The sequence below is a fragment of the Carettochelys insculpta genome, chromosome 1 (assembly GCF_033958435.1).
Source record: "Carettochelys insculpta isolate YL-2023 chromosome 1, ASM3395843v1, whole genome shotgun sequence".
Classification (NCBI taxonomy): domain Eukaryota; kingdom Metazoa; phylum Chordata; order Testudines; family Carettochelyidae; genus Carettochelys; species Carettochelys insculpta.
The window spans coordinates 46,749,595-46,774,799 of record NC_134137.1 but is presented as its reverse complement, the minus strand read 5'-3'; positions in this window follow the sequence as shown (position 1 = coordinate 46,774,799).

Genomic DNA, 25,205 nt, shown 5'->3' with positions numbered 1-25,205 from the left:
TGGTGGCCAGAGCCCCACACCCTTTAAATCACTGTCTGAGCCCCATGTGTTGCACACCAGGTGGCTCTGATGGTTGGCTGGAGGGGCTGGGGTGCACAGCAGCATGCTTAGGTCTATATGGCACTGGGGTCTGGCTGTTGCCAGCCCCTTCTGTTTGAGGCTACGCCCCTTCCAGGAGCATGGAGCTGGTCCCCCACCAACTTGCCCAGGGACCTGGCAACTGTGTTGGCCCCACCACCTGCAAGGATTGCTTTGCTTTGACTACAAGAATGCTTAGATGATGAGACCTATGAGAAAGACTTCCATTCCCTTCACTTGGCTTTTGCATTATGCCCAGAGAGCTTGTTGATGCCTGGCTGTTGCTTGATTTACATTGTAGGAAGGAACACACATACACACACGTATCCTAGAGCTGGAAGGGACCTCTGGAGGTCATCTAGTCCAGTCCCCTGCCCTCTTGGTGGGACAAAGCACCATCCCTGACATCTATTTGCCCCAGTCCCTAAGTGGCCTCCTCAAGGATTGAACTCACAATCCTGGGTTTAGTAGGCCAATGCTCAAACCACAAAACAAAGTACAGTGTTGTTTATGCTAGTCTCCTATACTTCCTAGAGCCATCATTTAATTTAACCTACCTTTACTTCTGCCCACACACATCTCAATAAAATATAACAGAAGCCTAAATGAGGAAGAAACAACTCAGTAACGTTAAAAGAAATACTTTTAATATGGCTGAATTGGCCGTTGGCAATAACAAGTGTGAGAAACGGTATCTGCCATCTGCTTATCTCACAGCTGCATCTTCTGAATGAGAAGAACAGGAAGAGTGAGAAGCACCCTCTGAAACACCATGGGCTCATCTACACTAGCGCCCTCCTTTGAAGGGGGCATGTAAATGAGCCCTATTGGTGAATAGCAGTGAGGTGCTGCACTGAGTATACAGCACCTCATTAGCATAATTCTTGTCATGCGAACTTTGAAGTCACTAACTTCAAAGTGCCAGCAAGCAGTGCAGCCAGGGGCACTTCAAAATACCCGTGCAACTTCGAAGTGCCCTTACTCCCAAAACCTTATGGGAGCAAAGGCGCTTTGAAGTTGTACCTGTACTCCAAAATCCCTGTGGCTACCTGGCTTGCTGGTGCTTTGAAGTTAGCGACTTCAAAGTTTGCATGTCGAGAATTATGCTAATGAGGTGCTGCATACACAGTGCAGCCCCTCGTTGCTATTTACCAATCAAGCTCATTTACATGCCCCTTTGAAGGAGGAGGCTCGTGTAGATGAGCTCTGTGAGAAATGAAAAATATCATACAGCATGCTCTGTAGACAAGTTAACAGTGGCGCACAGTTGGCTAGATGTATTTTCCAGCTAGGTGTCTGATTTTCCCTCTCAGTCACACAGCTTGATTTACTATAGAGATAATGAGAGACTAGTTCATGTAGTATAACTGTGATGATGGCCACCATCTTCTAGACAAGCTTGGTATTCTAGCTCTAGTGTTCCTTCCATGTTCCACTACTTTGACTATAAGGCATACATTTGGGAGCTGTCTTGAGGAGATTATTATGATGAGTGCAATTTGCCAGGTGTGGAAGGAGCTGTGGGAAGAAATAGTACTCATAGTAAAACCTGCCCTAAGGAGCAGGGATGCCGTCTTCTGAAATCCGAAAAAGAAAAATATTCTGAAAAAAAAAAAATTCAGGGCCCTGCGTACTCTGTGCCACCATGAAAACAGACTGAATGGCTAATGCCCCTGAATTCTTTGGTACGCTAATTTTAGCACCAAGATACTCCCAGCATTCCCACCCATACAACCGTTGCTCATAACTACCAATACTAATTAATGTACAGTGTGTTGATGATTATTTTCAAAGATTTGCTTTTCATTCTGCACCCTGTCATTCTGGTTCCATTCTCCAGCTGCAGTCTTCCACTATTTGGTTCAGGGTACCTAACACAGAACCACCTTCTGCTCATGTATTCTGTGAAAGGACAGAGCTTGTAGCTGGTTTTAATAAATCATCTTCTTGGCAGCTGCAGTGTTGCCGATACTGCCAACCTCAGCAAATTAAACATCTGACTCTCACCATCCCTGTCTGCAAAATGAATTTCAGCTCTGTCATACCAATGCACTTCTGCCCTGTTCCTTGAAACACTTCAGGGGCATGCACTGAAATCCAGATTAAGTCGTCCTTGTTTGGAGAGCAGGAGAGCAAGATCCACCTCTGGACTGGTGCTGGCAGGTCAGAGAAACGGAAAAAAACAAACAAAAAAAAACAGGTGCCTGGTGGCAATACAAAGGAGAATTGTGCGGCGAGAATGCTGAATTTGGTAGCAATTTGGTAAGTTGCCAGATTCCATGGCTTTAGAGTCAGGGAATTCACTAGCCCTAGTTAAGGGAAATGGAGCAGTTCACACCTCTAAAGCGAGTGCACCAGGTCGTACAGGTTCAGACATACACCACCCCATTACACATTTGTACGGTTATCTTTGCAAAGCAAAGGGCTAAAAATATAATGTAAACAACAAAGAAAGTAAAAGTTCAGAGTTTGCAAGGCAATTCTGTGTGGCAAGGATTAGATTCCATAGTAAATTCTGCTGCTTATGTTCCACATGGAAACACATGTAGTAATCTTGAAAAGTGAACTGAAAGAGCAATCACCAGTTAAGGGGTTAACGACCTAACTCCTACTTTCGTACAAGTCTGTCATGATTCACTTACACCGGTATACATCAGAGTATCACATTGAAAGCAATGGAGTTACACCACTGTAATAATAGTGCAGGTCAGATTAGAATCAGTCCTTTAAAGGCCCTCTCTGTGCTGTTCTCATTCAGTTGCAGAATGTGCTATATGCCCTGGGCTAGATCCTCACCTAGCATAAATCACTGTAACATTATTTATGTTACCAGAGCTGTGCCAATTTGCACCAGCTGAGTTTCTGACCTTTGAAGCAAGTTCTCTATTATGCTCACCCTACTTGCATTCATCTCCTCCCAGAAGAATTCCATTCTGAGAGGTCAGGAGACAAGACTCTTCTTCTGATCTAAGCCTGACATTTTGTTTAATCAGCCCCAGAGAATATCTCTGCTACTAATATCGGAGCACACAAAAGCCCAGCAAAGGTTGGAAGAAGAGCTGGAAAAAAAAAGTCTCATGAAAGAGAATGATGGCAAAAGTTGTGCTTTGATGCTGGAAGCCTCTCACACTGCAACTTAGTGCAATGCCAACAAACCACAAGAAAGACATTTTTTTGTTATGCATTTAAGTTCAGTTGGCCAAAAATGGCTCTTACCCGCCCTAGAGTAATTCTAACTACTCCACTGGGCTTGCATCTGTGTGAACGCAGTATTTGAGTCATGACTCGATCACATTTATAACGTGCAAACAGAATAAAGTCCAGAGCAGTCATATACGTATCTGATGGTTTAAAAGGGTCAATTTTGCAAAGTAAAAACAATTATGAGCCAGGCGGGAGGAATAATTTAACCAGAAAAACCTGAATGACAATTGGGAATTGTTTAAAAACACTTTTCTAATTACGCCAAAAAACACAATTCCACCAATAAACAAGAAGACTGTGTTGGTTACAAAAAACACAGTTTAGAGTTGAAGTAAAGGTAGCTATAATACACTTGTTCATGTGTGTGTGTGTGTTTATGCATAAAACAATAAATAGAAGAAAGTGGAAGTTGATGGTAATGTCAGAAGGTAGGAATAGCAAAAAACTGGTAAGAGAAGCAAAGCCACACAAGGAAAAATCTGTGGTCAGCAAGTTAAGAACAATAAGAAGGATTTTGACAGTATTTTGATAACAAAAAGAATCCTGACAAGGTTATTTATCCACTTCTAGATGTAAATGACAGAATTATCATTAATAATGCAAAAAAGACAGAGGAATTCAGTAATTATATCTGTTCTGTATTTGGGGAAGAAATGATATAGGTGTATCATGAAATGAACTCTTTCCATTTCACTAATATCTTAGGACTGTGATACACATACAACAGCTACTAATATTAGATATTTTTGAATAAGCAGGGACCAGATAATATGCGCCCATGAGTTTAAGTTGAGCTGGCTAAATAACTCACTGGACCAGAAATGCCGTTTTTTCTCTGAACACTTGGGAAGTCAGAACACTGGAAGATAGCTTACGTTGTCCCAAAATTGAAAAAAGGTAAGTAAGATGAAACAGATAATTTCAAGTCAGTCAGTCTTACTTGGACCCTATGCAAGGTAACAGCACAGCTGATCTGGGACTCGATTAATGAAAAACAAAAAGCAGGATAATCTAGTTAGTGCTAATCAAGATGAGGGGGCTTAATGCAGACTCACAAGATGATTAAAAATATACTTTAGGGTGATAGACTGATGGAGCTTGATCTAGTTAACTTATGCCTTAGAAGACGATATAGTAGATTGGTGCGGAGCTAGTCTACAGAAACTAAGCCACTCCACACTGGACAGGGAAAGATGGAAGGAAATAGTGAGAGAGGCATCAGACACTGATGGGCGCTGTGCGCACAGTTATTGATGATGGTGATGAGGTTGTTCTTGATCACCCACTATTAACCTTTTGTCTCTCTGTGCTATTTCACCTTGAATTTTCACTTACAATATATGTTAACTACCTATGCTAAATAATCTGTTCCACCTTCTGTTTAGCCATAATACTCTGTGTACATGTCCCAGACCTGAAGAAATGTTCTGTGTACCTTGAAAGCTTGTCTCTCTCGTCAACTGTTGTGGGTCCAATGAAAGATACTATCTGGCACTTTTCTACTTAGAAAAGAGACAACTAAGGGGATGTATGATAGAGTTCCATAAAATCTTGACTGGTGTGGAGAAAGTGAATTAGGAAATGTTATTTACTCCTTCAGATAATACAAGAAAATGGAGTCTACCAATGAAGTTAATAGGCTGTATGTTTAAAACAAACAAAAGGAAATACTTCACAAAATACAGAGTCAACCTGTGGACCTCGTTACCAGGGGACTTTATGATGGCCAAAACTATAACAGGATTCATGGAGGATATGTCCATCAATGCCTATTCACTAGGCTAGGCAGCCATGCAAAACATCGCATCCATAGCCTCTGTGTGAAGCTGGAGTTGATGACATGGGCTTAATCATGTGACTGCCTGTTCTGTTTATTCTCTTTGAAGCACCTGGCATTGGACACTGTTGGCAGACATGATACTGGGCTAGATGGACCATTAGTCTGAACCAGTTTGTTCTTATGTTCCAGAGCAACCAGGAACGGATTAGAACCAATTAAGTCAAGCAGACAGACAACATAAGACATCTGTTGCCCATTAAAAACTTGCTAGAAGCAAGGAAGACAGACAGACTAATCAGAACACCTGCAGCGCATTAAGAACTAATTTAAATGACTCCCCTTCAGGAAGGTGGTGTACTAGAAGTTGGCAGTAATATGATGTGCTATGGAAGAGCTGGGAGTATGAGCATGGTCAAGTTCCAGGAGGAAGATGTCAGGAGGAACTGTTTGGAGAAGTGGACCAGGAAAAAGGAATAGCTCTGGTAGTGGATGAAAAGCTACCTGTTGCTGCTGCCCTCAGGATCCCTGGGCTGGAATCTATAGTACAGGGAGAGCCTGGGATCCCCTCAATCCTCCCATACCACTACAGAGGCACTACCTGACGGGGAAGACTGGAACTAAGGATGGTTCTAACAGCAAACCCATTTGACTGATCTGTGATGAAAGTGGATTGGTAGGCTGTGACCCTGACCTCCAGAAAAGGAGAAAGGCTATGGTGAGGGTCATAGTGAGCCTCTGAGGCAAGCCCCAACCGCCTAGGAGTGCAGCACAGCAAATCCAGAGCTCTATGTAACTATCTATCTATCTATCTTTAAAGTATTTATCCTTGCAATACTCCTGTAAAGTGTTATTATCCCTATTTTACAGACAGGGAACTGAGGCACACAGAGGCTGAGGGCTTATCTATTTATTTTATGGCAGGCTATGGCATGAATCTACTCCACACTAGCCTGCCACATGCTAACCAACTATAGGAATCCTACTGATGTGTGCTAAAAGTTTGTCAATGCACTTTGCTCTACCCCACTTTGAAATAGGAGTAGATTAAAATACACAAACAAAGTATTAGTGTGCATTACCTGAGTCCACACAGACAGGCTGTGTCTACACTATGAGATAAATCTGACATTTTAATAAATTTGATTTTTAACCTTTTTCTTATGAATTCGAATGTAAGTATCCTCAAACCTTTTGGAAATTCGACCCACCATTTCTCCAAGTCAAGTTTCCACGTCCCCATTGCCTTATCTGAGTTTGACTGTGTGAGCAATGCTTTGTGGGTACCTCTCCTGCAGTGCCTTAGTCCAGGTTGCTTGTGGGTGTTTCATGTCGGAATCCCAGAATGCAAAGTAGTGTCCCAGAATTCAGACACCCAGTAACTGCATGAAAATGAACTAGAGATTGCACCATTTCCTGTGGCATTTTCTCTGGCATAGTGCTAGTGCAGGCATGGATCCCCAGATGTTTCAAGTCATTGCACTTACCGTTACAGCAACTTCCTGGACTGTTGCACAATTTTGCTTTCTATTAAAAGCACAGAGCTGGTTCAGTATGATGATGATGATGGTTTCAAAGTGGAAATCTTTGAACTGTGGTCCAAGAACTCACCAACGCCGGCTGCCCTCAATCCATTGATGACAGTAGAGTGGCAGTTTTGAACTTGTGAGACCAGCACACACTGGTGGGACCACATCGTTTCGGAGTCCTGGGACAAGCAGCAGTGGGTACAGAACTTTTGGATGTGCAAGTCCACTTTTATGGAACTTTATGATGTGCTGATACCTGCCCTGAAGCAGAGCAACACAAGAATAAGTCTGGCTTTAACAGTTCCAAAGCAAGTGGCAATTGCTCTGTGGAAGTTTGCAACACCTGACAGTTACTGGCCAGTGGCAAATCAATTCAGGGTGGGCAGATCTACAGTGAAGCCTGTGGTGGTGGAGGTTGCCCATGCAATCTGCTGACATCACCTCAGGAAGACTGTGACCCTGGGAGATGTCCAGGCCACAGTGGATGGCTTTGCTACCATGGAATTTCCTAACTGTGGTGGGGCAATAGATGGCACGCAGATCCCCATCATGGACCTGGACCACCTGACCTCTGAGTTTATAAACAGAAAGGGATCCTTCCCAATGATTTTGCAGGCATTGGTAGCTCACAAATGTCATTTCACCTACAACATGGGATGGTTGGGGAAGGTTCACAATGCATGCATCTTCAGGAAATCTGGTCTGTACAGAAAGCTCCTGAATGGGTCTTTTTTCCCAGACCAGAACATCAAGATTGGTGATATGGAAATGCCTATTGTAATATTGGGTGACCGTGATTACCCTCTGCTCTCTTGTCTTATGAAGCCCTGCACAGAAACCCTGGACTGCAGCAAGGAAAACTTCAATAACAGACTCAGCAAGTGTGGAATGCTGGTGGAATGTGCCTTTCACCATTTAAAAGTGAGGTTCAGATGTCTACTGACCCTTTGGATTTTTCTGAAATTAATATCCTCACCATGATTACAGCATGCTTTACTTTGCATAACATTTGTGCATCCAGGTAGAAGAATTTCCCTTCTGCCTGGAATTCCAAGGCTGAGGCCATGAGCAGGGCTTACTCTCAGCTATGTACATGGCCATTCATCAATTGCCACGAGGAGGCAGCAGCAATCAGGAACGCTTTAAAAAATAGCTTCATGAATGATCTATCACATGCATGATAGTGATGTATTTCTCTGTTGTAATACCAACCAAGTCCCACTCCCCACACTAATCTGTGCTCCCCAAGTGTGAACCAATAAATCAGACCTTGTTTTACTGAAAGAATGCTTTTACTTGGTGGGAGGGGGCTCAATTGCAGGAAGTAGAATGGATATGGAGGTAGGGTTATTTTCCTGAAAAAGGGCACCTGTGCTTTGAGCCTACTTCTTCCATACCTGTTTCCATCTGCTGTGAGTCCTCTGCAGACCTGGGCTTAGCAGCATCCACCTGTGCTTTCAGCCTGCTCCCTGTAGCACTCAGTTTTATCTGCTGCAAGTCCTCTGTGGATGTTGGCTTGGTGGCAGGCGCCTGTCCTTTCAGTAAACTCCAGTTCCGCCCAGTTCCCCACAAAATAAACTTATTCTTTTGAGCTTAGTGTGATTTTTGGCATGCTTGAGAGACAGGGTGCACAAATGTGGGAGGGAAGGCAAAGCTATTCCACCACCTTTGACAAAGCTTTTTTCCCCTGCCTGTCTCTCAAGCATGCCAAAATCACACTAAGCTCAAAAGAATAAGTTTATTTTGCGGGGAAAGAGAGGTGTAAGTGGCAGGGAAAAAAGCTTTGTCAAGGGTGGTGGAATAGCTTTGCCTTCCCTCCCACATTTGGGGACCACGACAGGGTCTTCAGGAGACTCTGGGAAGCATTGAGCAGAGCTTGCAGTGCAGCACTGGGAGTCCCTCTGCAGCTGCAGCATGGAGCACAGGACCTCAGTTTGGTCCCTCACTGCCGTTATGAGCTTTCTTGTTTGCTTTTGCTGGAACTGAAGCATTTTCTGTTGCCACTCAGCTGTAGTCTGCCACCACTGAGCTGTGTCCCTTATCACCTTACTGGTTTCTGCCTCAGACCCCTCCATGTGCTGCAGGATGAGATCCTGCTTGCACCTTTTTCCACTTACTCACTCAGGCTACGTCTACACGTGCAGCCAACATCGAAATAGTCTATTTCGATGAATAACGTCTACACGTCCTCCAGGGCCGGCAACGTCGATGTTCAACTTCGACGTTGCTCAGCCCAACATCGAAATAGGCGCAGCAAGGGAACGTCTACACGTCAAAGTAGCACACATCGAAATAGGGATGCCAGGCACAGCTGCAGACAGGGTCAACGGGCGGACTAGCGCTTCCGGGGCAACAGCTAGCCGCTCCCTTAAAGGGCCCCTCCCACATACACTCAGCCTGCACAGCACGCGGTCTGAGGAGCCATATAGGCACACAGACCCCGAGCGCCGCAGTCATGGACCCCCAGCAGCAGCAGCAGCAGCAGCAGCAGCAGCAGCAGCTAGAGGTCCACCCAGCCCTCCCGGCAGGAGCAGGGCTTGCCCTGGCTCATGCCATGTTGGGGGCAGCTGAGCACCTTCTTGCCCCAGGGGAGGAGATGCCCCCAGGGCAGCGGGGCTCAGCCCCTACCCCTGCAGCACCCCGCTCCACCCCCCGCCTCACACGCCGGCGGCTGTGGAGCTACCCCACCAGCACCGACTGGTGGGAGCGGCTGGTGCTTGGGGAGTGGGACGACGACCACTGGCTCCAGAACTTCAGGATGACCCTCCAGACATTCCTGGAGCTCTGCCAGTGGCTCACCCCCGCACTCAGGCACCGGGACACTGTCATGTGGCGTGCCCTCCCTGTGGAGAAATGGGTTGGCATCGCTGTCTGGAAGCTGGTCACTCCGGACAGCTACCGATCTGTGGGGCAGCAGTTTGGTGTTGGAAAGGCCACCGTCGGGGCTGTCTTCATGGAGGTAAGAGAACCCACAGGGGGAGGCCAGGCCAGGGCAGGGGGCCCAGAGCAGGCCAGGGTAGGGCAGGGCAGGGCAGGGGGGCCAGGGCAGGGCAGGGCAGGGGGGCCAGAGCAGGGCAGGGCAGAGCAGGGCAGGGCAGGGGGGCCAGGGCAGGGCAGGGCAGGGGGGCCAGAGCAGGGCAGGGCAGGGCAGAGCAGGGCAGGGCAGAGCAGGGCAGGGGGGCCAGGGCAGGGCAGGGCAGGGGGGCCAGAGCAGGGCAGGGCAGAGCAGGGCAGGGCAGGGCAGGGCAGGGGGGCCAGAGCAGGGCAGGGCAGAGCAGGGCAGGGCAGGGCAGGGCAGGGGGGCCAGAGCAGGGCAGGGCAGAGCAGGGCAGGGCAGGGCAGGGCAGGGGGGCCAGGGCAGGGCAGAGCAGGGCAGGCCAGGGCAGGGCAGAGCAGGGCAGGGCAGGGCAGGGCAGGGGGACCAGGGCAGGGCAGGGCCACGCACACCCTGCTCACCCCTCATTGGGGCTGTCCCATGTGCTTTCTCTGCAGGTCGTGCATGCCATCAACTCCATGCTCCTGCACAGGCTCGTGAGGCTGGGGGACCCACAGGCCACTGTCGCCGCCTTTGCCACCCTGGGCTTCCCCAACTGCTTCGGGGCTCTGGATGGGACTCACATCCCCATCCACGCCCGGACCACAGTGGAGGCCGATACCTCAATCGGAAGGGCTACCATTCAGTCGTCCTGCAGGCCTTGGTGGACAGCCGGGGACGATTCCAGGACATTTACATGGGCTGGCCTGGCAGCACCCACGACGGCCGGGTTTTCCGCAACTCGGGCCTGTGCCGCCGGCTGGAGGCGGGGACCTACATCCCCCAGCGGGAGATCCCTCTGGGGGACACCACCATGCCCTTCTGCATCCTCGCGGATGCGGCCTACCCCCTCCGGCCGTGGCTCATGCGCCCCTACACGGGCCACCTCTCCGCCAGCCAGGAGCGCTTCAACGAGCGCCTGAACCGTGCGCGCCAGGTGGTGGAGAGCTCATTTGGCCGCCTCAAGGGACGCTGGCGATGTCTCCTGACCCGCCTGGATGCCAGCCCCAACAACACCCCCCAGATTGTGGGTGCCTGCTGCGCCCTGCACAACCTCGTGGAGAGCAAGGGGGAGAGCTTTCTTCAGGGCTGGGCCGCCGAGGCCGGCAGGGCACACCTCCAGCCACCTGCTGCCCCCAGTCGGCAGGTGGACCCAGAGGGGACCCGGGTCCGGGAGGCCCTGCGGGCCCACTTCGAGCAACAGGCCGCGGGGTGAACTCTGGCCAGGCCCCCTACTGCCCGCCCCTTCCTCCCCCACACTCCTGCCCCAACGCCCACACCATGGAGCACCCCACCGCCCCTCCCCCCCACTTGTCCAGGAGAAATGACAGCACGAACTTGTGGGTGAACGTAAATGTTTTTTTTGTCTTAAGGATTTTTTTTTTTTGTAAATAAATAAATATGTGAAACAGAAACCAAAAAGGAGGGACAAACGTTCAACAAAAGCAAGATGTGCACAAATAAAACAATATACAACAACAAAGCAGAGAACTGTGCGCCATCAACAAAACAGAAAAGCAGGGAGGACAACGGGGAGAACTATTTACAGGGGGGGACGGGGCAAACAGGGGCAGTAACATACAGCAGTCCCCAAAGTCTGTCCAACAAGGGGGGGGGCCATGTCCCAGGCCCCTCGCCCCTACAGCCCAGCACTGGGCGTGCCCGGCCGGGAGCTCCGCCGGGCCTGCAGTCTGGTCCGTGGCTGGGTGGGAGCGGGCTCCACTGGAAGGTAGCGGCGCCGGCGAGTCTCGGGTGGCTCCAGGGGTCCCTCGGCGCGGTGGCCCTCACGGGGAGGTGGTGGGGCGACGGCGGACGGCCCGGCGACGGCTGGAGCAGCTGGTGGTGGGGCTGCAGGAGCGGGCATGGCAGGCGGTGGCTCAGCTGGCGCGGCATGGGGGGCCAGGTAGTCAACCAGCCGGTTGATGGTCTCCATATAGGCCCCCCATGCCTCCCTGCGCCAGGCCAGCACCTGCTCCTGCAGCTGGAGGTGCTGCTCCGACACCTCCAGCTGCCGGCAGAGGATGGCGAGCAGCTGGGGGTCCGTGGCCGCCGCCGGTAGCAGGCGCGGGGTCCGCCGTCTGGCCCTCCGCGGGGCCGGTCGTTCCTCGGCCGAGGGGCTGCCCTGGAGCGAGGGTCCCAGAGGGCTCTCCAGGACAACCGAGGCGTCGCCGGCGCTCTCTTCTGGTCCTTCGGATGGTGCAGGTGCAGGTGCAGGACACAGGAGAGGAGGGGGGAAAGAAGAATGGAGACAGGCATTAGTGTGGGCCCCGAGCCGTGGCCTTTGTCCCCCCCGCCCTGTGCTGCAGGTTCCCCATCCCCGTCCCCGGGAGATGCTGCTGTGATGGATGGGGTTCAGGGGTCCCCCTGCCCTGCACCCCGTCCCCTGGTGGGAGTGACTCTCACTTCACCCCGCAGGGTCTGAGAGCAGGAGAGCTTTCTTAGGCCACAGATGGCCAGTTTCTGGCAGGAGTGACAGCACCAGCTGTCGGAAGAGACAGTCCTTCCAACCCGTCGTGGGGAGAAGACCCCAAGGGGGGCCCCTCTGGGATGCAGCTTTCCCCCTCCTCTGGCTGGCTGCCTACCAGCTCTCCCTTCCCCTAGCCTCTACCTGTGGCCCCTGCCCTCGCCCCCCAATTCCAAGCCAGCTCGGCTCCTCCCTCCTGTTTGCTCAGGGCAGAGGTGTCACCTGCCAGCTGTAGCGCCAGGATCCTCCTTTGGCCCTGGGAGCTCCTCGGCTCTGGTGGCTCATATGTGGCCTGAGTCTCCCTTTGGCACCCCCCCCACTCCATCACATGCTGCTGCTGCGGGGTGTCCCACCCCCTCCGCCCAGGGGCCCCTCGAGGTTCCGCTCCCCCCTGGCCCGGGGATGGGGCATGGCACTGTCATGCAGGGTGGCGGGAGGCAGGGGCTGATGGCTGCAGTGCTGTGAGGGCCATGGCCCTAGTGTCCTTGGGGCCATGGCCATGTGAGCGTGTGGGGGGCCCTGGACACATCTCTGTTCCCCCCGCCCCTCAAGCCCCGGGGTGTCCACCAGAGAGGGGTACCTACCTGTGGGTCCGCTCCCACGGTCCGGAGATCCCCGGGGGTCGGAGGCCCTGCTGCTGCTCCGGGATGGCAGGAGGAGGATCTGCAGGCTGGATTCTGCGGAGGAGGAGCCCCCCTCCTCCTCCTCCTCCTCCTCCTGCCGCGATGTCCCGGGGATGGCCTCTGGGGGGGGCCCCCGGGGTGCGGGGCTTGCCTCCGGGGCGGAGTCCGTCTGCAGGGCCTGCTCGGGCTCGTCAGCCGAGGTGTCAAGGGTGGCCGGAGGGGAGGAGGTGTGCCGGGAGCCCGGGATGTCCCTGAGCTCCCTGTAAAAGGGGCAAGTGACGGGGGCGGCCCCAGATCGGCTGGCCGCATCCCGGGCCCGGGCATAACCCTGCCGCAGCTCCTTGACCTTACTGCGGACGTGGTCAGGAGTGCGGGCAGGGTGACCCCGGGCAGCCAGGCCGTCGGCCAGCCGAGCGAACGCATCTGCATTCCGCCTCTTGCTCCCCATTACCTGGAGCACCTCCTCCTTGCTCCAGAGCCCCAGCAGGTCCCGCATCTCGGCCTCCGTCCAAGAGGGGCCCCGCTGCTGCTTCCCAGACTGCGTGGCCCTCTGGCTGCCCTGGCTGCTCTGGCTGCCCTTGGGGGGGGGTCCCCTGGGGGCGCTGGGGGGGCTGCTGGGCAGCCATGGCCGGTGTCAGGGGCTGAGGGCTGTGCAGGCTCGCCGCGGGTGCAGGCAGGAGCCTGCACGTTGCCTCAGCCTCCTGCAGTCAGGGCGGGGGAGGGGACCTTTAAGGGGCCGCTCCACGCGGCCACCAGTGAGCTGAGGGGCTGGAGAGAGCATCTCTCAACCCCCCAGCTGATGGCCGCCATGGAGGACCTGGCAATTTCGACGTTGCGGGACGCGGATCGTCTACACTGTCCCTACTTCGACGTTGAACGTCGAAGTAGGGCGCTATTCCTATCTCCTCATGAGGTTAGCGACTTCGACGTCTCGCCGCCTAACGTCGAAGTTAACTTCGAAATAGCGCCCGACGTGTGTAGACGTGACGGGCACTATTTCGAAGTTGGTGCCGCTACTTCGAAGTAGCGTGCATGTGTAGACGCAGCCTCAGTGTCCCATGCTGGGAATGGAAGCTGGAAAGTGAAGGTCAGAATTGAAATACAATTAACACAAAGTGCTTCCTCATAGAATGAATGGGTCGCTGTCTCTCTCTCAGGGAAACTTTCTTTTTGCAAGGCTGCTTAAGGCTTATTAAGGATGGCATTCGAGGCGTGCATTGCACAAGCCATCATTTACCATCATTTATCCAGAACATTTCATTATGGACATGATAAGCTATTGTCCACTTTTCAGGGTAATGGAGAGGGCTGCAAAGCAGAGGAAGCCATCCAACGTCTTGGGCCAGAGGAAAAAAAATTGGGCCTTTCCTGGAGCAATCCAGCACAAATGACCAAGGCCCACAGAGCCCAGCAGTCACGTGGCAAGAGTGGATGATGGAGAAGGGTTCCATTCCAGCTTCATGGATGGCTGTTGGGGGGACCCTTGTAAAGTGAAAATAAATGCTGGGGAAAGGGGCGGGGGCTTCCTGCCATCTTCCAGGTCATCGGAAAGAAGTTTCTCAGCACTCACTGGAGCAGCCCTCAGGAGGGAAAAAAGGCCATGTAAAGGAAGGCAAACCCGCCTGGGCTGCACATGCTGGTTTGTGGTAGCAGGGTCCAAAAAACCTGGGAGCCATGTGTTGAGGGCGGAGGGTTCGATTCCGGCCACATGGATGTCTGGGTCGGGAGGAATCCCTCTAAAGTAAAAAGAAATGCCAGGGGGAAGGGACATGGGAGGGGAGAAGGCCTGGATAGCCTGCAGCCCCTGTGGTGGGGGGTAGGAAATGGAGGGCCCACAATCCACGTAGTGTGGCAATGCACTCCATGGAAATGTAAAAGGGCACGAAGCATGGGAAAAAAAATCCGATCCAAATTTCCATGCTTTTTTCGGTTGCCAAAGAAGACATCACCCTCTTAAAACTAACATATCGACAAAGAAGAAGAGCTATGCATCCTGTGTGACCACAAGCCTGGACAATTTGCCAAAATGCTGTGAGGTGCCACGACACCAGATCACTATCTGGCTGCCTCGTGTGTCAAGGAGTGCTACCATGGAAGCTGCAATAAGTCAGGCCTGCCCAAAAACCTTCTGAAAAAAATACGAGAGTTCCTGGATGAAACCTTCAAGGAGATCTCCAAAAAGGAGAAACAGTCCATCCCCAGAAATGTTAAAATGCTGTTCTGAGGGGAACTCATCCATAGAAAACACATACGCTTACCCATACCTAGGCCCGCCTACAATCTGGTTCTAGCATTCAGAAAAAAAATACTCACCAGAACAGCTTGAGCCCAGTGCCTTGGGGACAGGTGTAGAGGAGACCAGCTTAAAGCGGACTGACTTGGGGGGGCCTGCATTGCAGGGACCAGTTCCAGATCTAGGGAAGAGAGCTCCAGGATGTTGGGAATAACTTCCTCAGGCATCTGCTCTTTTCCCCCTTCCTCCTGTCCATTGGTCTCTTCCTTCTGGACCCCCAGCTCCTCTTGGATCACCTTGGACTCCAGACCAGGGCCTCCACAAGTGTTGTAACTAATACTGGACTCCGTGGTGGGGTTGCCCCCCCATAAGCACATGCAGGTGTTCATAACAGTGGCAGGCCTATGGAGATGACCCTGGATGCTGGTTGGCTTCCTGGACTCTGTGATAGGCCTGCCGGAGTTCTTTCACCTTCACCTGGCATCGTGTAGAGTCCCAGGAGTAACCTCTGGCGGTCATCTCACATGACAGGTAAGCATAGATTACTGCATTTCTCTTGGCCATCCTAAGTCTCCTTGCCACTGATTCATCTCCTCAAACTGCAAGAAGGTCCAGAATCTCTTGATGGGTCCAAGCTGGAGCTCTCTTGTGAGCCTGAGAACTACTAGGCAGATCAGTACCCTGAGTGCTCATGATTTCAGGAGATGGCTAATGATGTGGTGCAATGCGGTGGGTAAAAGAATCTTTTCATTGTGGGTGCCCTTTATATTTGCACACCTGGGTGCCGATGAATTCAAATTCAAATTTAATCAAAAATTTGCAGGCTTCCTGGGACCTTCCTCCTGCGCACCTGGACAGAAAACAGCAGAAAAGTAAGCAGCCATACCTGGTGGGTGACTGCGTAACTTTGTGGGAAACATACCGAACACTTGTGGAGGCTAATAAATTTGATTTGAAGACAAAGTGCTGCCACACTGTCCTTTATTTGAAATTTTAAATTCAAACTTGATGCTATACCCTCTCAGTTCCGACGATATTGTATTGATATTAGCGTTCCCTAAATCGAGCTAATGGTATTTACAGTGAAGACAGGGGTGTTTTAATATTGAGATAACTCCCTTAAATTTGAATTTACCTCATAGTGTCGATGCAGCCTTAGTCCTTGGCAGGTTAGTGTACGGTAGATTCACAGCTCAGCTTGCCACAAAAATAAATGATCATGTAGATTGTCTATAAGTGACTTGCCCAAGATAGCATAGGAAAACTTGGTGAAAAGGAATTGAGAACAGGGCCTTAGTCTTAGGCTAGTGCTTTGACCATCCTTTCCACAACAAGTTTAATTGAATGGGATTACCTAAATCCTTAAAGGTAAGCCCATAAATACCTTTTATCTGATCAGTGTCTGTCTTGCAGGTCTGTCTTGGAAGTCTGTTAATACATGGTAAACATCGTATGCTCATAGTGGAGAACCAGTTTTAAGGAGCTTAAGATAATGGTCTTTCTTTCCATAAAATATCTGACTAGTCTTTGTTAAATTCAGATAATTCCTGATACTCTTTCATTAAAATAGAAGAGAAGATTGGTAGCTTGGGAGATTCAATTTGATGTTCAAATGTTCTCCAAGCTTGGTAATTTGATTACAAAAGTTTCATTACCTGTCAAGGCAACATCATCAGTGCGCAATAGGTTTTTAATAAAAGTTCTCCCGGACCAGTCTTTGTATAGTCTTTTTGCATGACCCTAACCAAGAGCTGATTTTAATTGGTCGCTTACGGCTATAAGCGACCAATTAAAATCAACTGTTGGTTAGGGTCACACAAAAAGACTGTATAAAGACCGGTCCGGGAGGACTTTTATTAAAAACCTATTGCGCACTGATGATGTTGCCTTGACAGGTAATGAAACGTTTGCAAACAAATTGCCAAGTTCGGTGAATATTCAAACATCAAACTCTTTCATTAGTTATGTGATCCATCCATATTCTTTTGTGAATTCTTCTAAAACACCATATTTCAAAAAACCGTAGTATCTATTATCAATTGTTGCATGTCCATGTTTCACATCTGTAATTTAACACAAACCAAATGTGAGTTTTTAAAAGTCATAATTTAGTCTTCAGATTTATGTCCCTTTTCATCAGATGCTTATTCTTCCAGAATGTGTCTTTTGCTCTTGCTATTCTATTGCTATCTTCAGTATCCCATCTTCCATCTTCTGTAATTATGTTTCCTAACAGCAATAATTTCTCATCCTCTGTATGGCTGTGTCATACATTGGAAATTTTCATTGTTTTTTTTTTTTCAGGACACTAACATAAGACAAAACTTATACCTTGTTCACATTCAACTTTAAACTATATTATTTGCATACTCATGTATAATCTCCACTAACTTTATCAGACCTTTCTTTCAATTGTCTACAGCACTGTCATCTGCACAGTGAATGTTACTCACCTGTTGCACTTCATCTTACATTTGTCCATTTCTTCAAGTTCAAATTGATGTTTATTGAATACTTTCCACATCTGAAGTGGATTTCCATATCATATTTTTTAATTTGGTTTTGCACAATTTACCAAAGTATCTTGGAAGCATGCAATGTTAGGCTGATTGTTCCATAGTTTTTACAGTCCACAGAGCTGGTCTTTTGGGCACTGAAATACACATTGAGGTGATATAGTCTTCTGGCAATTCTTCTGTCTCAGACATATTCTTCGTTACTCTGACAGGGCTTTTAAGCCTTCATAACCTATGCTTTTTAATAACAGCCTGAATTCCATCACAACCTTGTGGTTTTCTATTCAGACAGCTTACCAAAAGAAAGATTTGATGCCCAGGGCATACGTTAAGAGGTTCACTGGCTGATGTTTGATTATGAGCCCTAGAAGGGAATGTTAATGGTAGAAGAATAAGAGGCAGGAAAAAAAAAAAAAGATCTTGGATGCACAGTGTGGCATTGAAAAGGATTGGTGGATTGAAAAGATACGAGTAGAGGATCATGCAGAATGGACTGCCATGTTCACCAACTTCCAGCAACAGAGATGGAAAAAGATGATGCTCTTCTCGAATGAATATGCAGCACTTCATTAGGTTAATTTCCCCCATGGCAACTTCGAAGTTTCAGACTTCAAAGTGCTGGCATGCATGTAGCCGCGGGCACTTTGAAGTGCCTGTGCTACTTCGAAGTCCCTTTCCTCTTCAAAATTTTGAGAACTGAAGGGACTTAAAGCAGCATGGGCACTTCGAAGTGCCCACAGCTACTCGCATGCCAGCACTTCGAAGTTTGAAGCTTTGAAGTTGCCGCAGGGGAAAATTAGCCTAATGAAGTGCTGCGTATTCACCACAGCACTTTTTTAGTAATTGCCCATGGCCCTGATTACCACGGCCCTTTTGCAGTTGAGGCAAGTGTAGACACAGCCTATGTGTTTCTCTTGTTTCATCTCCTAGGTCACAGGATCAGAATTTGAAAACAACAGCAACAATGACAGTTTCCACCCTTGTAACTAACTTCTCCCCCTCCCCGACTTGCTGATTACCATCATCTTTGAGATCACGCAATCAACTTTCTATTCAAACAAGGATTTGGGTTTTTTGTTGTCGTTGTTGTTTCCTTCACAAGCTCTCTATAGCTAAAGGGAAAGGGAACATGAGAAGTGAGTACAAGTAAAGCCTTCTTAATTCTTTACATTTCAAATACTTCAACTTTTTTCATTTTTTTGTTCTTTTTATAAATCAAAGGTTAAAAGGATGTTTAAAGACATATTTGCCAAGGTACTCAGCAGGCCTCTGCTCACCAAATCCCAAAGACTGTTGTAAACTGTTTTAATATTGGATAGTGACTAGGTCAGGGGTTAGCAAGAAGACCCATTTTTTTTCAAAATTGGTAAAAAAAAAACAACTCAATAATTCAAGAGCCACTATGCACGTGACTATAAGATGGTCCTTAATAAATAACATGAAACCATACTTCTTATAACCCCTATTTTAAGAACAGCACACACACAATGATTTGTAATGTGATATATGTTTACTGCAGGATGTTCACAAACTTTTTATATTTTCTATTTTCTCCCACTTTATGTGTGTGGTTGTGTCAGTATCTTCCTGACTTTCACTCCCAAACCCACTTTAGTTATGTTAGTTTTGCTTCATGCTTAATTTCAGTTTTCTTTCTTAAATATGTGCTGCCCTTCACAGCAGGAATGCTGCAAGCTCCCTTTAACTTTTTATCTGTTAGTTTATAAGGTGCCACAGGACTTCTTGTTGTTTTCAAAATCAAATATCCCATAATGCACTGCACATATTAAAAGGGGAGTTATCCAATGTTTTGAGATCAGATATATTTTGCTATTTAGATATGAGTTGGGCTCATGGTTGGGCTTTTAGACATTCATCGAAAATAATTAGGAGGGTTTTTCTTACTATGCAGTCATAGCATTGGGAGCCACACAGAAGTCATTAAAGAGCCTCATGCAGCTCCAGAGCTGCAGGATGCAGAGCACTGGCCTAGCTTAACACCTCTGATTCTTTGGCCACCCTTTTTCAAATGTAAATTAATACAAGATCAGAGCATAGTTTTAGAAGTGAAAAAATTTTAATTGAATATGCAATCCCAGATTTGCCTTTTGCAGAGGCTTGAGTGCTGAACTGTTAAGTTCATGATCCACAAGCGTCTTTGCTAGTAAAAATTAGCTTCTTGCTTTTTCATTGAAGGAGAACTTGTGTTTCCAAGAGACTGAAATCAAAATTAATTTTAAAAGTTCAAATGAGATTTTGCAGAAAATTGTTTCTGCTAGTCTCTCAGAAAAAGACAATGTTTTGTGTTTAACGTACATATACAAATTATAATAAATGTATCTATTTAGAGGGTAGAATTCAACCAAAAATTTAGGAACTATGATATAAGACTGCTGGTACTTCTTTATTCATATCATTGTAAAAACTTTGCAAAGCTTTAGTTACCTTCTTCTTAAAAAAGGGATCTAGGGAGCTCCAGTTAATGACAAACTAGCTATGGCTCACACCTGCACTGGGCAAATTGATTGAAATTATAATTAAAATAGAATAACAGAATGCTTGGAAGATCCCCATATCTTGAATACTGTTTGGAGATCTGATTTCCCCATCTCAAAAAAGACATGTTGGAATTGGAAAAAGTACAGAAAATGGCAACAAAGCGATTAGGGCTATAAAGCAGTTTCCGTATGAGGAAAGTGAAAAGACTGGAACTCTTCAGCATGGAACAGATGAGTAAAGAGGGTAACAACAGGTGTTTAAAAATCATGCCTGGCTTATAGAAAGTAAATAAGGAGGTTCAAAAAGAACTAGGTAAGTTTATTGAGGATAGGTTCGTCAATTGCTATTAACCAGTCTGGACAGGAATGCAGTTCTCTGAAGTAGCCTTAGCCTCTGCCAGAACCTGGGAATGCATAAAAGGGTAAGCATCACTCTACTATTGCTTGTTCTGTTCATTCCTTCTGAAGTCCTGGGAGTTGACCACTGCTGGAAGAAAGGGTATTGGGTTAGATGGATTATAGGTCTGATCCAAGATGGCTGTTCTTATCCTCTCATATTCATAAGAACAACAAGAGGGAACTCAACTTGCTCAAGAAAGTAAGAAAGGAGGAGGTGCTACATTATACATGAAGGCTATATATATTATATATTAAGAATATATACATCTTTTCTGAAGTCCACAAATAGCTAGGAGGAAGATAACAGGAGAATCTCTGGATAAAGATAAAAGGGGTAAAAACAGGGATGATGTAAGAGTATACTGTTGATCACCAAATCAGGAGAAGATGGGTGAAGAGGCATTTCTAGAACTATTAACGTACATCCAAAAAACAAGACCTGATAATAATGAGGGGCTTTAAACACACAGACATCTGTTGGAAAAGTAGGCAAACACAACAGGCAAACACAACATTTTTAATAATTTACTAAAATGTGCTGCAGACAACTGTTTCAGAAAATGGAGGATGTAAGCAAGAGTGCAGTCTTTTCAATTTGATTCTGACCAACAGGAAGGAATTGGTAGTTAATCAGAAGATGGAAGTGAATTTGTGTGAAAAATAGATTTTGTGATTCTGTGGAAAGAAAGGAGCAAGATTGTAAGAATAATTTAGATTAGATTTAGATTAAAGATTTAGATGTTCTCAGTTTGGCAGATACTGATAAAATTATTCCTAGGGTACCCAAGGAACTTGCTTAAGCAATCCTGGAATCATTAGCATTGTCTGTGAGAATGCTTAGAAGAGGGATGAGGTCCCAGAATAGTGGAAAAGGGTAATCACAGAACCTATCTTTAAAGGGAGTAACAAAGAGGGCCTGGAAATCATAAACCAATTAGACAAAATCCACTGCCTAGAAAGACAGAGCAAGTTATTAAACAGTCATTTTTAAGCACCTAGCGGATTGAGGGGTATTAGGAATAATTAGCAAGGGTTTGTTAAGGACAAGTCACATCAAAGCAAACAAATTTCCTTCTCTGACTGAATTCCTGTCCTAGTGGATAGGGAACAAGCAGTAGATGCAATATATCTTAATTTTAGTAAATCCAGGCTGCAGAAATTCTCTGCTTGGAATTTTCAGCCACTTGCCTTGGTGAGGGCAGAGATTCGGGGGCCAGGGCAGTGCAAGGGTATTGCTCCAGGGAAAGGGTGGCATGAGGGTAAGGACTCAGGATTCACACTGGACTCCATTTCCAACAGTTAGTGGGCTTTTTATATCATGTCAGTTCAAATTCCTTCTCCCTGGCAGGCAGAAAGGAGACTTGAATAGGGGCCTTCAGCATCCCACATAGCAATTCTAACCACCCAGCTACCCAGGTAAAGTTTAGGACAGTGTTAATCCTTTTCCCTTCCCATTCTTGGTCATATTATAAAAATGTTTCCATGGGGCCTGATCCATAGGTGAATGCTGCTCACATCCTCCAGACTAGGCGCTGAAGGGGACAGAGGCAGAGGAACTCCTGTCTTCCTCTACTTCATGTTTTGCTGTTGGCCTTAAGAGGCTACACACCAGGCATAAAGCTGCAATGAATGACTTGACAAACCCTTGTACTCTGAGTGGGGCATAGGTCATCTATGGGCCTCCTCCACTTCACTCTGTCTTAGGACAGAACTTTTAGCTGACCCCATGAGTACCCCAGTTGTTGTCCTTCAATCTCAATAGATGTTCTCCACGTTGACTGAGGTCTTCCTCTGTGTTTTCCTTGAGGGTTCCATATGAGAGCATGACCGACTACGCTGAATGATGGTTTTCTGAGAGTGAGGCCTAGCCACTCCCACTTTCTTCTCTTGATTCCATCGTCAATTGGTTCTTGTCCTGCTCTGTTTCAAAGCTGCTCGTTTGTCATAAAGTCTTGCCGTTTGCTGTGAAGGATGTACCTAAGGCATCTGTTTATGAATGTCTGTAGCTTGTGATCTGAAGACTTTTTAGTATGTTAGAAGCATAAGCTTTTATGGGCTTATGCTCCAAAAATATCTGTTAGTCTATAAGGTGCCACAGGATTTCTTGTTGTTTTTGAAGATACAGACTAACATGGCAACCTCTCTGATAGTATGTCAGGGACATTTTTCAAGCTAGAGGACATTGATTTTGCTGATGATGTTGCCCTCTTTTCACACTGACATAAAAGCATGAAAGAAAAGGTCATAACACTAGATAAAAGTGCCTCAGTGACTAGACTGAGAATTAACAAGGGAAAGACCAAGAGAAGGGGGATCAACCCATCCAACAACAACACCATCACGCTGGTAGGGGATGACCTGGAAGATGTGGAGTAGTTCCCCTACTTGGGCAGTATTATGGGCAGAGACAGAGGAACAGATGAGGATATCAGTGCCAGGGCAGGGAAAGCAACAGCCACATTTAAGACTCTTCATCGCATATGGAGTTCACAAATAATGTCTGTGAAGACAAAACTGTGGATCTTCAATAAAATGTGAAGAGTGAGGCTGCAGTGTATGTGCTCAAACAGCAGCACAGGAACATAGGGAAATTTGACTACAAAATTTTAGGTATTGAGAAAAGATAGGCATCTTCAGCATTCGGGGACAGCTGAGCATGAGGCTTGTGAATCCCCGTATTGCCGGCTTCTGGGATTTAGGCACCTAAAGTAGCAGATAAACCTCTTTTGTGAATCTAAACCAGGGTCTGTCAGTCATGAGCTACATTATTTCTCATGATTTTATGTATTCAAGACAAGCTAGAGAGGACGTGAGTAATAATTGTTTTCAGTTATTCATGAGCTTTTTCCCCAGGAGTCATTGAAAAATGTATTCCCTTGCATACATATTTTAAGTTGACCAGCTCTAACCGGAATTGGTTTTCTCCAACTGTGCAGATATTTATATCTGAATCATTCTAGCCTATACTGGGTGGATTGGCTGAGTCTAGTACAGTTCAGAAAGTTGCCCATGCTTTCTTTGTATCACATATACTTGGTCTCATCATGGGCAGAGGCAGAAAAATGTAAGAGACGCTTAGATAAACAGGTTTCCCGATTTAAGCTCCTGAGAGCATGGGGCAAAGAGCTCCAGTCAATACCAAGACAAGGAGTCACACCACTATCCTTTGGCCAACCTCAGAGTGCTTGGAAAAGACAGAGAAGGTCTGAATAGCCTCTGGGCTAAGAAACCTTTGGCAACTCTTCCACAGACATAAATGTGATTTGATCGTTCATTGGAAAAGACCTCCAAAGCAGCGTGTGGCAGATTTGCATTCCTCGCAGTTTAAACAGACAAAGCATTGCAAAGTGAAATTCAGTCTTCTCCCACTAGAGGTCACCTCCAAGTTACAAAAGAGGAGTGTATACAAAGCACTTTCAGAAAGCCTCTCTGTACTATAGGTAGATTGTACAACTTCCGGGCTATGGTTACACTACAGCGCTCTGTCAATAGAAGTCACTGTCGGGAGAGGTTTTCCAAAAAGCTTCTGCTGACAGAGTGCGGCCACACACCAAAAAACCAATCGGGAGAGTGTTCAGCTCTGTCGACAAGGCATCGGGAATGCCCGACTGCTTTCTTGAAAAAACAGGCTCCTGGAGGCACGGCAGACAGGGCTGCCCATTGTTCTGGATGCCCCATCTGTCGAAAAAGGCCACCCCTGTCCCCCAGAGTGGCCACACAGTTCTTTTCTCAACAGAATCTGTAGAAAGGAGCGTTATGCTTCAAAGCCTTGAGGCAGAATGCTGCCAGCGAAAGTGCTGTGTTTTGTCCAGATACCATCAACAAAATGAATTTTGTGTGCGCACACTCCACAAGTTTTGTTGACAAAACCAGGATTTTGCTAGCGAAACTTGCTAGTGTAACCACAGCCCAAAAGATTACTGTTTGCAGTTTTTTTCTTAGTCCTTCATTCATGTCTCAGTAATGAAGCACTCCATTTTTAAATGGCATCTATCACATTTCCCCCTTATTTTTTTGAATGACATCCACAACAAAATACCTGAAAGTTTGTAAATATTTAGGGTTAGCATATTTGAACTTTCAAAGAGATGACACCATGAGAGGGAGTGCATTTGTTTCAGTATCTACGAACACACATTGTATTCATATACTCTACAGTATATTGCTTCTAATGTTCTCTATAGTACATTAATACAAGAGCTGGTTGATCCTAATACAGATCTACTACCATGTAGTATAGCGTTTCCCAAAGTGTGTTCCGTGGCACAGTACTTGTCCTTAGAAAAAAAATACCAGTCCTTAGAAAATACAGTCATTCCTCAAGGTGCGTGAGGGTTGCATTCCACGCAATCTTCACGTGCCTTGAATTTTGCGTCAGTCGGGGAGAGCTTGGGGGGTGAGTTGGGGCCCTGGGATGTGGGCAGGGGGCACTCACAGCCGCTGCATCCCCAGGGCCCTGGGATGGTGAGCACTTGCATCAGTGGCTTCCCTGGGGGTCCAGGCCAGGAGTGCTCGCAGAAGCCACTTCCCTGGGGCTCTGGGCTGGGAGTGCCCGTGGCTGCCGCTTCTGTGGGACTCTGGGCCTAGAGCACCCTTAGCAGCCACTTCCGCAGGGTTCTGGGCTGGCAGTGTCCATGGCAGCTGCTTCTCCTGGGCTCTGGGCTGGGAGCACCTACAGTAGGGAGCTGGAGCCCTGCACAGAGGGGGGTGAGCTGGGGCCATGCGGGGGTTGGGGCCCAGGCATGTGGAGGGGCTGGGGAATGGGGGATGGAGGGGAGCCCCAGTCATGCAGCTGCCCCCCCCCCACTGGGGGAGTTGAGCTGGGGTGCCCTGGGGGGTAGCTGGGGCCA